We start from the raw sequence: 12,415 nt of genomic DNA, 5'->3' as shown, positions 1-12,415 counted from the left end.
GAAACTCGGCCCTTTCGGCATCATCAAGAACTATGGCCTTGAACTCCTCAGCCCGCTTCCTAATCAAGTCTACAGGTGGCTTACTCAAATCACGTGGTCGATGAATCGATGGCATTACGGGCTCTTGGGTGGATTATTCAAATTCGGAATTGTTGGACAGCCGGATTGGTTCGGGCATATTATGCGACCCACTCATTCATCATGGTAAAGAAGGCTTGTTTAGCCCCTCACCTTGATTATTCGCAGATGACCGAGGTTCAACAGCGGCGTCCCTTGTGCGAGAGCAGCCGCTACACTTTCAACGTCATCCGCCAAGGTTCTCTCTACACCGGGATCCATTTACTAATCAAAACAAAAAAAAAATTTAACCGTCAGAAGTCATCACACATTTAAACATTAACATTAAGGCATGTATAGCTAGACTCATACGTGCTATGGTAGTCCTAAAACCGACTAAACCATAGCTCTGATACCAATAAAATTGTAACGCCCGGTACCCGAGTCCGCTGCCGGAATCGGACACGAGGGGCTAACGGCTTAAACCATTCACTTTTACAGTCCATTTTAAAATTTTTCCAGGCAGTCGGCTAACTGCGTCACTGTCACTTTAAAAATCATATCTTGAGTTCCAAAACTCGAAAACCAGTTTCGTAATTTTTCCCTGAAACTAGACTCATATATTCATATACAAATTTTTTTCTAGAATTTTTGGTCGAGCCAATTAGTACATTTTATTAGTTAAATTCTCCACTGTTACAGGGTGCGACTACACTGACCTTCATGCATTACGACCTGGATATCTCCCTGTACAGGGATTCAATACTGATACCGTTTGTTTCTATAGAAACTAGACCCAAAGAGGAATCTATACATATATAGCATGACCCCTAATTATCTCTGGTTAGTTCACAATGAATTTCCAAAGTCAGAACATGGAATCCAAAAACCGTTCTGGCCCTGTTTCACGAAAACCTAATTATCTCGTAACATACAACTCACATGACTGTTTCGTTTCTTCCATATGAAAGTAGATTCATTAAGGTTCATTTACATAAATTATTCACTATTTAATTCCATTCCTACTATTTTTAGTGATTTTTCACATCCACCTTACTGTAGCTGTCAACCTCTGTCATTAAGGTAGATTTTACCTACTTCATAATTTCATTGATTCAACTAGCCCTTTTAACATACATGGCACAAAAGATAATCACGATTAACCATTCCAAGGGCTAATCGATTCCAAACATTACCACATCTCTTAATGAAAAACATACAAAATGATCATGATACCATGCCAAGGTGCATACAAGCCATTTTCGCATGGCTAAAAGTTTACATACCAAATTTTCAACAAAACATATTAGCCTATACATGCCAAAATGCTCTCCTAGACCCACTAAGAAGAAAGTACCAAAAGTTGCTAGCTGGTGTGATGACTTTGACGACGGTCTCGAGCACACCAAAATAGATCAAGAACTTAGGTAAGCAACAAACAAGCACACCAAATGAGTACATAACTCAGTAAGTCATAAGCACTACTTTACCATCCAACATTAATAATCATTTTTTTGTTTCTTTCAAATCATAACAACTATGCTACAGCTTTCTTAAATTCTTGGTTCGATCTCATGCCAAGTCCTTCAATTAATTCAATGCCAAGTCAGCCCAATCAATGTAGACCCATTTCCTCAAGTTTGGAACAACGATGCACTAGATAAATCTATGCATACACCGCACAACCTCAAATTCGATATTTAGTTAATAGCTCAATCACTTACCTCATTCATCACAATTTATACCAACAACCAAACGTTGCACACATAGTGCTTATTATGTTCGCACACATAGTGCCATAGTAAATCGCACACATAGTGCTATAGTAAATCGCACACATAGTGCCATAGTAAATCGCACACATAGTGCATTTGAGATTCCTCATGCTTCAACCTCCCAATCGGCACACATAGTGCCACTTAATTTTGCACACATTGTGCCCTATGTCAATTCATCATGGTAAAGCAATTTGCTAAATTCAAATTGTACATATGGTCATATTAACAAGTAGGAGAATCACTCAAAAAATATCTATCCAAGGAGTTCTCACAACAAGTGCTTAAGGACTTACCTTGCGTTGAGTATAACGGTCCCGACCCGGCTACTCGATGTCCTTGGCTTTGCCCTTGCTTGTTTCTCCTTCTTTAACTTCTCGGGCTTAATAGATAAATAAACTAGTTTAATCATCTTGCTGTACATTTATAATTCAATTACACATGCATATGTATATTTGCATATTCGCAACCCTCTTACTAATTACCCATTTAGTCGATTATATACATGATTAAAGGTAACATCATGAATGGGCATACTTATATATATATATATATATACATACCCGATTGTGCACCAAAAATTTGACTCAACATCACCTACATACTCACTTTGATGGCCGAATATATATATACATGTATAGTGTTATCTACAACATCATCTAAACACCTTAATTTTTCTCATGCACACTTGATCAACCTTTTTCCCAATCTAGCATAGCTTCACCTCCATTTGTGATATCATATAAATTTGCATGTTGCTACATTTCTTAAGTTCAACATCTCTATGCCCATTATAGCCACTCCCATAATCAAATTCTAAAATCGGCAACATCCCTTTCAACTATGTTAGCGAATACTCCTCCCTTCTTAGTCCCAACTTCGGCACCTCCAACAAAAGGACTTAACATCTTCCCTTTCATGCTAACATAACAAGCAACTTAGTTCATCCATACAACTAACATGTTAATAGCATCAAGGTATCAACTAAAATTTTAAGCTTCTTGTCAACTTCCAACTCTCCAACAACCCCAAATCCAACCTTGGGATAGATAGTATTTAGACCCATCACCCAAAGGTTGTGTAAACTTCCAAAAAAAAATATCATTGAACATACCTTGATCTAAAGGACCACCTTGGCATAATCTTGCTTCCTCTTCTTCCTCTAGTTACGACAATTGCAAAAGAAAGAAAACATGAGCACTCCTTCTTCCCTCCTTGTTAAGCATTCAAACTCTCTCATTTTCATGCCACAAGAAGTGAAAGAAAATGATGAACATTTTTTTCTTTCTTCCCTCCCTCAACTCACGGCAATGGGGTGTACACCCACACCATTCTCTTTTTTTTTCTTTATTACCCATATTTCTTATTTTATTTTTTTCTACATACCCACTAACTAAACATGTTTGCAACATGTTTCCACCCATAGCATGGCCGGCCATCATGCTTAAATTTGGGTAAATTGACATGCAAACCCACCTTTTTCACAACATGCACTTATAGGCCACCCTACATTTGCCTAGCACATTTCTAAATTTTCTCACATAAGTCCTATTTGACAAAATTCACTTATAATTAACAAAATTCAAACATGAAATTTTCACGCCTGCATATGTACATATAATGAGCATCAACTATGGCAGTTAATTATTTTTATGACTCGGTTTAGTGGTCCCGAACCCACTTTCCGACTAGGGTCAATTTAGGGCTGTTACATTTAGCATCTAGCACTCAACTTTTACACTTTACGCGATTTAATCCTTTTTCATAATTAAGCACAGAAACAGACAAATTAAATCACAGAAATTTTCACAAATGTAAATTCACATATCATAGACACAAAAAATAATATTAAAATATTTTTTGGACTCAGATTTGTGGTCTCAAAACTACTATTCTGATTAGGGTCAAAACCGGACTGTTACATTTATATTGAGGGTTAGACTTTACTTTTTTTTTGGACTTCTAAATGGACTTTCCATGAGTTGTTTTATATTGCTTGAATGATTGCATGATGTATGCTAGATGAATGCTTATTTAATTGTTGAGTAGCATGCATGTGGACAGATGCAAAATGACCAAATGACAAGGTATATACCTTTATGGCACTTTCAATTGCCTTATATGCAAATTTGGTATGTTGAGTACTTTTATTTGAGACTTTAGAAAAGCATGACACATAGATAATTGATTTGGATGCCAAAGCATGTTAATGCTATAAGGAAAATGGCATGAAATTGCGAAATTGTATGCATTTAGGAGAGTCAAAGTGTCATACGTCAGTGCTGCAATTTTTCTACAAATTTTTGAGTCAATGTCGTGATGAGCCCTATAGGTAATCACAATATCAAGTTGATGTCACGACATGGGAATCACATGGTCGCGACACGACGTTTAAAGAGTTTTGGGCATATTTTGAAACTATTGCAAATAAGTCTTGATTTTTATACAATAAAATTTGAGGCATTAAACAACACGAAATGTTTTGAAAATTTACATGAGTAGGTTTTATACATTCAATTTCAATATGGTAACTTCAATTTCTTAAAATGGTTTGTCAAGATATTTTGTAAAATTTATGTTTTAGTCCTTAAACTGCGTTTAGAAATTAAGTTAGTTTTAAATGTCATTTTGAGCTAAAATTTTCACCATTGGTTTAAAATGGCACTTGTTGGAAAAAATTTACGATTTGCACGTATAATGTGTAAAATGACTATTTTACCCCTATTTATAATTTGTTATTTTCTGGTGTGTTTACATGACCAATAAGGACAGACACTTTAGTGGCTAATATGTCGTTCCAGATTTGGGTCGGTCTGTTCCAGCTTAGTTTGGGGCGTTACATATACAAATTATATTAATGTAATCAATAAATTTATTTTATTAATTGATCTGCTTGAAAGAATTATAAGTTTACAAATGAATATACTACACTTAGGGCACCATATCCAACACTTCAATGATCAAAATCATTAGCTTGTAAAAGTATTTTCATGACTCTTAAATGGCTTGTTGAAGAAAAAACATGGAAGGATATATGTGCAATCTTATTTGGTGAAAACTCGAGCCAATCTGGGAATAACTTGTACCAATATGGGAGAAATCAACGTCCATTCTTGTCAAATATAACGAGGAGATGTTGGAGCCTCACTTGTAGGAATCGGTTGATATGACCCAAACTTAACATAAGCTCGATGGACTTCATCTTGTTGATTTATAAGGTAATCCCAAATAAATTTTTGAGGTCTCGGATCATGCTCTAAAGAAGCATCAAACTCATTTGTTTCAACTATCGACGTCTTACAAGGACATTCAGGAACATGAGAAGACCCAATATCTCGTTCAGGATCTTAGGAAGACTCAATATCTCGTTCAGAAGCTTGGGAAGACTCGATATCGGGTTCAAGAGGTTGGGATTGAGAAGGCTTGATATCTTGTTCAAGAGCTTGGGAAGATTCGATATTTGATTTTTCTCCACAAATAGCAGAAGGTTGAGAAACCGACTGATCATTATTTTTTTTTACACCCTTTTATTAAAAAAGAATTTGATCTTTTTGTTGACCATAATTTAATCGAAAAACTTGAAGACTGTAAGAATATATTAAACAACAACATATTAGGAAAAAGAAAAAACTAAGTCAAATAAATAAAGAACATAATTTATGCAAAAATATTTACCGAGAGGTCTTTTGCGTAATGAGCCAATAGGAGGATAATTTGTATTTTTTTTTTACTCTGCTCTCTCAACCTCTACATCAAACTCATTTATTTTTTTCTCAGCAATGTCGACACCTTACCAGAGGAAGATAATTCCTTAGCAAGACATACAAATCAAAATAAAAGAAATTCACTAACTTAATATGTATGGGTATGAGCCAAATCAATTAATTTTAGAATTTGGCTTTAAAGTCCATATTGGGCCTCTAAGTTTAGTCTTTCAAGACCCATCATACATTAATATTTGAATAATATCTAGCCAGGGGGCGAAAATTATACAATGTAGACACCAAATCTAAAATACATAATAATTTGTATATAAAATTCAAAACTATGAAAATCTTGCCCAGAGAGATAATCCACTGTCTTAGCAACTCATATAAGAAGTGATTACAATATCTAACACTCATCATATTAGACTTCTCGCTTTTGTAACTAAGATCTACAAAACTCTCCTTTAAGTTTTTCCCCTAAAAACTTTAGGAATTAACCAAATCACACACTTGATTATCACTCAATGCACTCACAAAAAAGGTTCCTCATTGAACAACAATAAAGTGCTTTCAGTTTAGCACATCAACTATATAAGTCTCCTCAATATAATGGAATCGAGACTTGCTAACATACTATTGGAAATATACTACTGCAGAACAAATTCGTTACAATTAGCAAGAAACTAAATTGATTGTAAATAAAATAACAATCCATGTGCCATGGAAGAACCACTTCCTTATAAGAAAATTCTCCCTAATTGGTGTAATCATGGAGTGGACGTTCCCCCCAAGATTAACACAGTACTTCAATATTCGTACATCTGAATAAAGAAGGTGGAACACAATTGACATTGCTCTTCTCAAAAGGAATGGAAACTGAAAAACAAAAGCAGTTGATAAAAAAATAAAATAGAAGAAATTGATCAAACCACAATAGGTTCAATTCCCAAGAAAGATTGGAGGGGTCAGAGTGTAATGGCCTATTTTTAGTGATATAGAAACAAAGTTTTTGAAACCACAAATCTGATGAGTAACTTATTCTTTTTTTATTTTAATGTCTATAGGATTATAGTAAAGTCATATTAAAATTTCATTAAAAAATTTTAATGTTTGCATGATTAATTAAGTAAAAAGGACTAAATTGTAAAAGGTGTAAAAGTTGAGTTCTATTAGTAAAGGGGTTAAATGACTTTGGAAATGAAATTTAATGGACTTGAATGGTAATTATACCATATATGTTGATAGTGGATGGACATGGATAGGTTTTAATATAATTATGATAGTTTTTAAAGGTTAATTTAGTAATTTGGTAATTAAAAGAAAAAAGTAATAACAAAAGATGAACCAAATGTTGTCATCTTCATCTCTTTTTTTAAAAAAAAAACCCTAAAATAGCCATTGGAGAAGATAAGTATTCGGCAAGCATAAAGTCTAGTGCATGGTATGATTTTGAACCCCGTTTTTAATGATTTTTATGCTTTTGGGATCGTTTTAGCTTAATCTAGCTATCCCGAGTATCAATTTGTAAAACTATTAAAGGTTGAGAGTTATGTCACGAATTTTCTTGAATGGTTTTTGAAGTTAAATGATAGATTATGAACCTTTTTTGAGAAATAAATGAGTTTTGTAAAGTGATTTTTAATGAAATTTGCATTTAGGTATTTGTTTGTAAAAATAGTAAAAATTCATCTTAAATTTATGAAATGATGATTTATTTGGTTGGATTAAGTTCCTAAAGATTTTGGTTAGCTTATAAGAAGGATTAAAATTCTTTTATTTCAATTTATAAGCTTAAAGACTAAATTGTGGAAAAGTTAAAATGTTAGGCGCAAAATAGTAATTTTGCATAAATATGAAATGTGGACTAAGTTGAATACTATAAGTTTTAAACGGATTGAAATTGTCCATTTAGATCAAGATAAACAACGTACGAACCTAGATTGAGGCAAACCAAAAGCTTCGAATTAGTTCGATTTAACCTTCTTACCCCTAGTTGCCGAGGCAAGTTCGTATAAGCAGTTATTATATTCATGTTTTTTAAATTTATGTTATTATGTTATTCATAATGTAATTGAACAATGTATATAGAAATCAATGTTATAACGGTTATTGAGTTCCAGTTGAGCCTTAAGAATTCATAGGATACAAATGACATGTCATTAGGGATTTCATGTTCCAAGTGCTGGTCTTGAATGTCCTACTGATGGCTGAAGTCCTGCATTTGTTACGGATACTCCACAGCTCATGTGAGCAGCATCGTGTAACTTATATTTTGACCCACACCTCGTGTGAGCAGGCCCATTTCACAGCACGTGTGAGCAATGATATAAAGGAAAAATGTTACGGTTGTGTAAAGGCACATTTTGTGTGAGCTTTCTCGAGTATCCGGTGAAATTCTATTCGGTTCAATGGGTAAGAAAGTGATTAAAATGGTAATTTTTCAAATGGAATTATGCATAAGTGCATGGAAAGGATGCATGAATCAAATAATGTATTTCATATGAAAATGACTTATCATATGGTTAATTTAAATGAGTTATGTACAAATGTGCTAACTTGTGTATCGATAGTGATGTATAGGCTTATAAGAAGCTTATGGTTTGGACTTTAATGTACTTATGCTTTAAATTATGCAAATTGAAATGGTAATTTATGTTTTGATATATACAAACTTACTAAGCATTAATGGCTTACATAGTTTCTTTCCTATGTTTTATAGGTTATCAGAAGTTCGATTGGTTTGGAAGCTCATCGGAGATCTATCACACTATCTAGCATAAATATCAGTATTTTTTGAATGTTTTGACCAAGTTTATAAAGGCATGTATAGGTTGAAATGTAATGTCATTTTTTTGAATGTTTATTTGCTAAATTGGCTTGTATAAGTTGTGGATGTTATCTTGGTTTGGCACTTTTTGATGCTTTGTCAAATTGTGTCAACTTGGTTATGCTACTATGGTATGTTTGAAATGATGTGTTATTGGCATGTTTTGGTATATGCTGAACTAGAATTTGATGATTGAATTCTGACATAATTGACATGTTTAGATAGGTAATATTTAGTTGTTGATTGAGGTGCCTTTGAATGGCATATTGGTTAGTTGTGTTAGAACTTTGAAATGGTGTTTTGATGTGTGTTTAGGTAATGTTTAGGTTCCTTGAATGTATGCATGAATGGCTTGAGAAGTTAAGAATGATATGGCATTGAGATGGTTTGGTTCTAGGTGAATTTTAGGTCCACATGCCTGAGATATGGACGTGTAACTCAGCCGTGTGTAGCACATGGCCTGGTGACACAACCGTGTGTTATCCGAGGGTTTCTTTGTATACAAGTCAGTGAGTTACACGGCCTAACACACAACTTGACACAAGGGCATGTGAGGCAACTCAAAGAGTTACACGGCCTGACACACAAGCGTATGACATGACCGTGTGACCCTACTCAAAGAGTTACACTGGTGAAGACACAAGCTAGGACGCAACCGTGTGTCCCTAGTTCAAAGGTTACACGGTCTGAGCCACAGGTGTGTCTCTCAATCGTGTGAGGCACGCAGCCTAGCCACATGGTCGTGTGATCCCTGTTTCAAAAATTTTGTGAATTTTTCCTGGACTTTCAAAATGATTTTAAATTGGTACTGATTTGTTTCCAATGCATTTTTAGAGCCTCGAGGGCTGATTTAGGGATGGCATGTATATGTATGATTGATTTTTGATATGTTTATCTTATTGAATGAAATTAAGATTAAATGTTCTGATAGTACAGTAATGCTCCGTAACCCTTATCTGGCGACAGATATAGGTTAGGGGTGTTACACACAAATGGTCCACTTAAAACAAAATCTCCTAGACAAATTTTCCTCTCTTGTAATTTCGTAGAACACCAAAATTTAAAGAATAGAAATATGGGAGAATTTTTTCTCTCTGTTTTTATCTTGTTGTGTTCTATCTAAAATAAGAAGGATGACTTTTTATTTATATAGTTTCCTAATGGGAAAAGTGGTAAAATACGTAGGGTCAAAAAGGTAAAATTGGCAGAAATAGTTTCTTAAAAATTACAACAGTCAAATAAAAATATTTTTTGTTGGCTAGTTTTTTCTGCAACAAATTTTTGAAATCTAAAAACAAATTATTTTCTGAAAAATAATATAGAATTTTAACCCAAAAATAAACAAGTGTGATACATTTCGTAAACACAAACTAGGAGGTGGTGGTGGTCCGCACATGTTAGACCTTTATCTTATGCCTAACCAATGTGGGATTGCCCTTTTCTTTTGCATTACCAACATTCCCCCACTAATGCAAGAAAATCAGGAAAATTTTGTAAACAAGAGAAAAAAGTAAAAATATGAAAAGAGCAATAGTGAAATTAGTTGCTTAAGCACTATTATCTTGTGTATTTAAACTAGTACATAGTGAAATGAGTGATTTTTCTCTTTAAGATCTAAATGAATCTTGAACTTGTTAAGACATGGGTTAACTCATGCAAACGACTAATCTCAGAACCAATAAATATTCTATGATAGATCAACAATTTTTAGCCAATACACCTCGGGATACTGGTAAGTTCTCTAGAATTATTGTTCAATGTCTTTCATCGAATATGGCTAGTTCTTCACACTTATGTAGGTGACTTCATCAAGTCTATCTCAATATAGACCACTTGAGACATGACTATGAAATCATTAAGATCATTTATTAAACTCTTACTCTCAAATTTAAATTCGGTGAATTCATCAAGTCCGTCTCACTATGACCACCCAAACTCTAGGATATGAACTCATTAAGAGCAATAAACTCAATGTCACATGTCGGTGAATTCGTCAAGTCCGTCTCAATAAGACCACCCAAATCCTATGATATGAATTTGTTAAGAGTGATAACTCAACATTATACATGTACATCATTCACCTAAAGGATAGGTAGAATGTACACTACGAGTCTTTCCATGGTATCATTTGACCACATTGAACATAGAAAACTAAGTTGGGTTCCACCATGAATTCCTCAACCCTTGGGCTTAAGACTCATCCCCCTCAATTAATCAAGAACCATTATCCTACTTAACCCTTTTGTTAGTGGATCAGCTAGGTTCCTTTCAGACTTCACATTCTTCAAAGCAGTACTCTATTCTCCTATAAAGAAATCTCTGCAAGTACATTCCTAAGCCATTCAACCTCTTACCTGGCTCAGTCAAGAGTAATAAACTCATATTCCATCATGGAGCGAGCAATATACATCTATTTAACAGACTTTTATGAAATAGTTGTTCCACCCAAACTATAGACATACAGACTTGTAAAGCTAACTTTATCAGTTACCTAGTTTGCACCACAACATCCTTTTAGTACTGTAGGGTATCTGACAAACTCCAACTTCCAAGTTATTATACTTTAATTTCACTTAAGACCATTTGGGGAAAGCTCAACCTTGATAACTAAATTGCGGACTATGACACTCCCTTACTTACTATGATGATGCACCGAGTTTCCATTTTGGTCTCAAGACCATCTTAGGCCTTCAAGGCCTAAAGTTATGATCTATTCAACATGCATTAAACATAGACTCAAACTTGTTCTCATCTTAATCGTTGGTGTAGTCTTGTTTGTGCTCATTCCTCCACTAAACACTCAAACTCAATGCCACAATACATAATCATCAAGTTACAACCCTAAGGAACCCTTAATGGTATGATCCTTTATTGATTGAATATTACTATATCTTTGATACTCAAAAGGCATCCCTTTCGCTGTGGCACCAACCGTACTCTTGCGACATCTCGTTGGATGTGCACCTCCATACATGGTTTATGCCAACCATCCCTTGTGGCATCAAAAGCTCTCAACATGAGAAATTCAGATAGATTTACCATCCCCAACTTAGATCCTCTCAGCCCATCTATGGTCACCCCAATGGGTTTGGCCATCTTGGCCAACCGCAACATAGGTGACACCATTAAACTAGGTCAATCTCAATATCAATTTTGGACTTTAATGCTCATTTATGCAAAGCCTAGCACATTGTTCCTTTCTCTGCACAATCTCATAGGTTGCCTGAAAAAGACATCCCCCACTAGTTCTCTTGTTCAACATCTCGGACTTGATAATCATCTTGTCTACTTTTGTTGGAAATTTGATTACGCTTGGACTAGCTCCATAAATCTCATGTATTAGTAGCTTATCATGGATGAGGGCATCATAAGCCCTATCCCAGATACAAGCATCCAACAAACTGGTCATGGTTCTCCAACCAACTCAAACTCAAGGGCCCTTTGACCATCTCAAACTCAAGAAACCTTTGACCAACTCAAATAGGAAGATAATGCACATCAGCGCACTTGAACTCACATCCTCCTACATTGGCAACAATGACCATGCCAGTCGAGCTAAGACTCAATCGACCCAATCTTACTAGGCCTTCCAAGCCCATTTTGATCACAAAGGCCCATTGACTAACACAAATGGAGCTTGCAATCACTCCAATGCTACTTAGGCACACACATTCACTACTCAGGTGCCCTCAAATTGATTGCCTCAATAAGACACTACATTTGCTCCAACAGTCCACAAGTGTACTCTAACTTGATGCATATAAGAGCCTTTAATGGTTCCAATAGCGGGAAATGAAAACGAATCTCATTTTTAAATAGTAGTATAATTTGCTTCTAAACTGTTGGAAATATACTACTGCAAAACATAATCATTAGCTCTGACAGGAAACCAAACTGAGGGTAAATAAAATGTAATTCCTGTGTTGTCTAAGAACCACTGCCTTATAAGCAAATTCGCTATGGTCGGAGTAATCACGTAGTGGATGTTGCCCCCCAAGGTTAACACAATACTTTAGTATTCATACACCCAAATAAAAAAGGTGGAACAC

This window comes from Gossypium arboreum, chromosome 1 (genome assembly GCF_025698485.1).
Source record: "Gossypium arboreum isolate Shixiya-1 chromosome 1, ASM2569848v2, whole genome shotgun sequence".
Classification (NCBI taxonomy): domain Eukaryota; kingdom Viridiplantae; phylum Streptophyta; class Magnoliopsida; order Malvales; family Malvaceae; genus Gossypium; species Gossypium arboreum.
Note: the sequence above shows the minus strand (reverse complement) of the source record.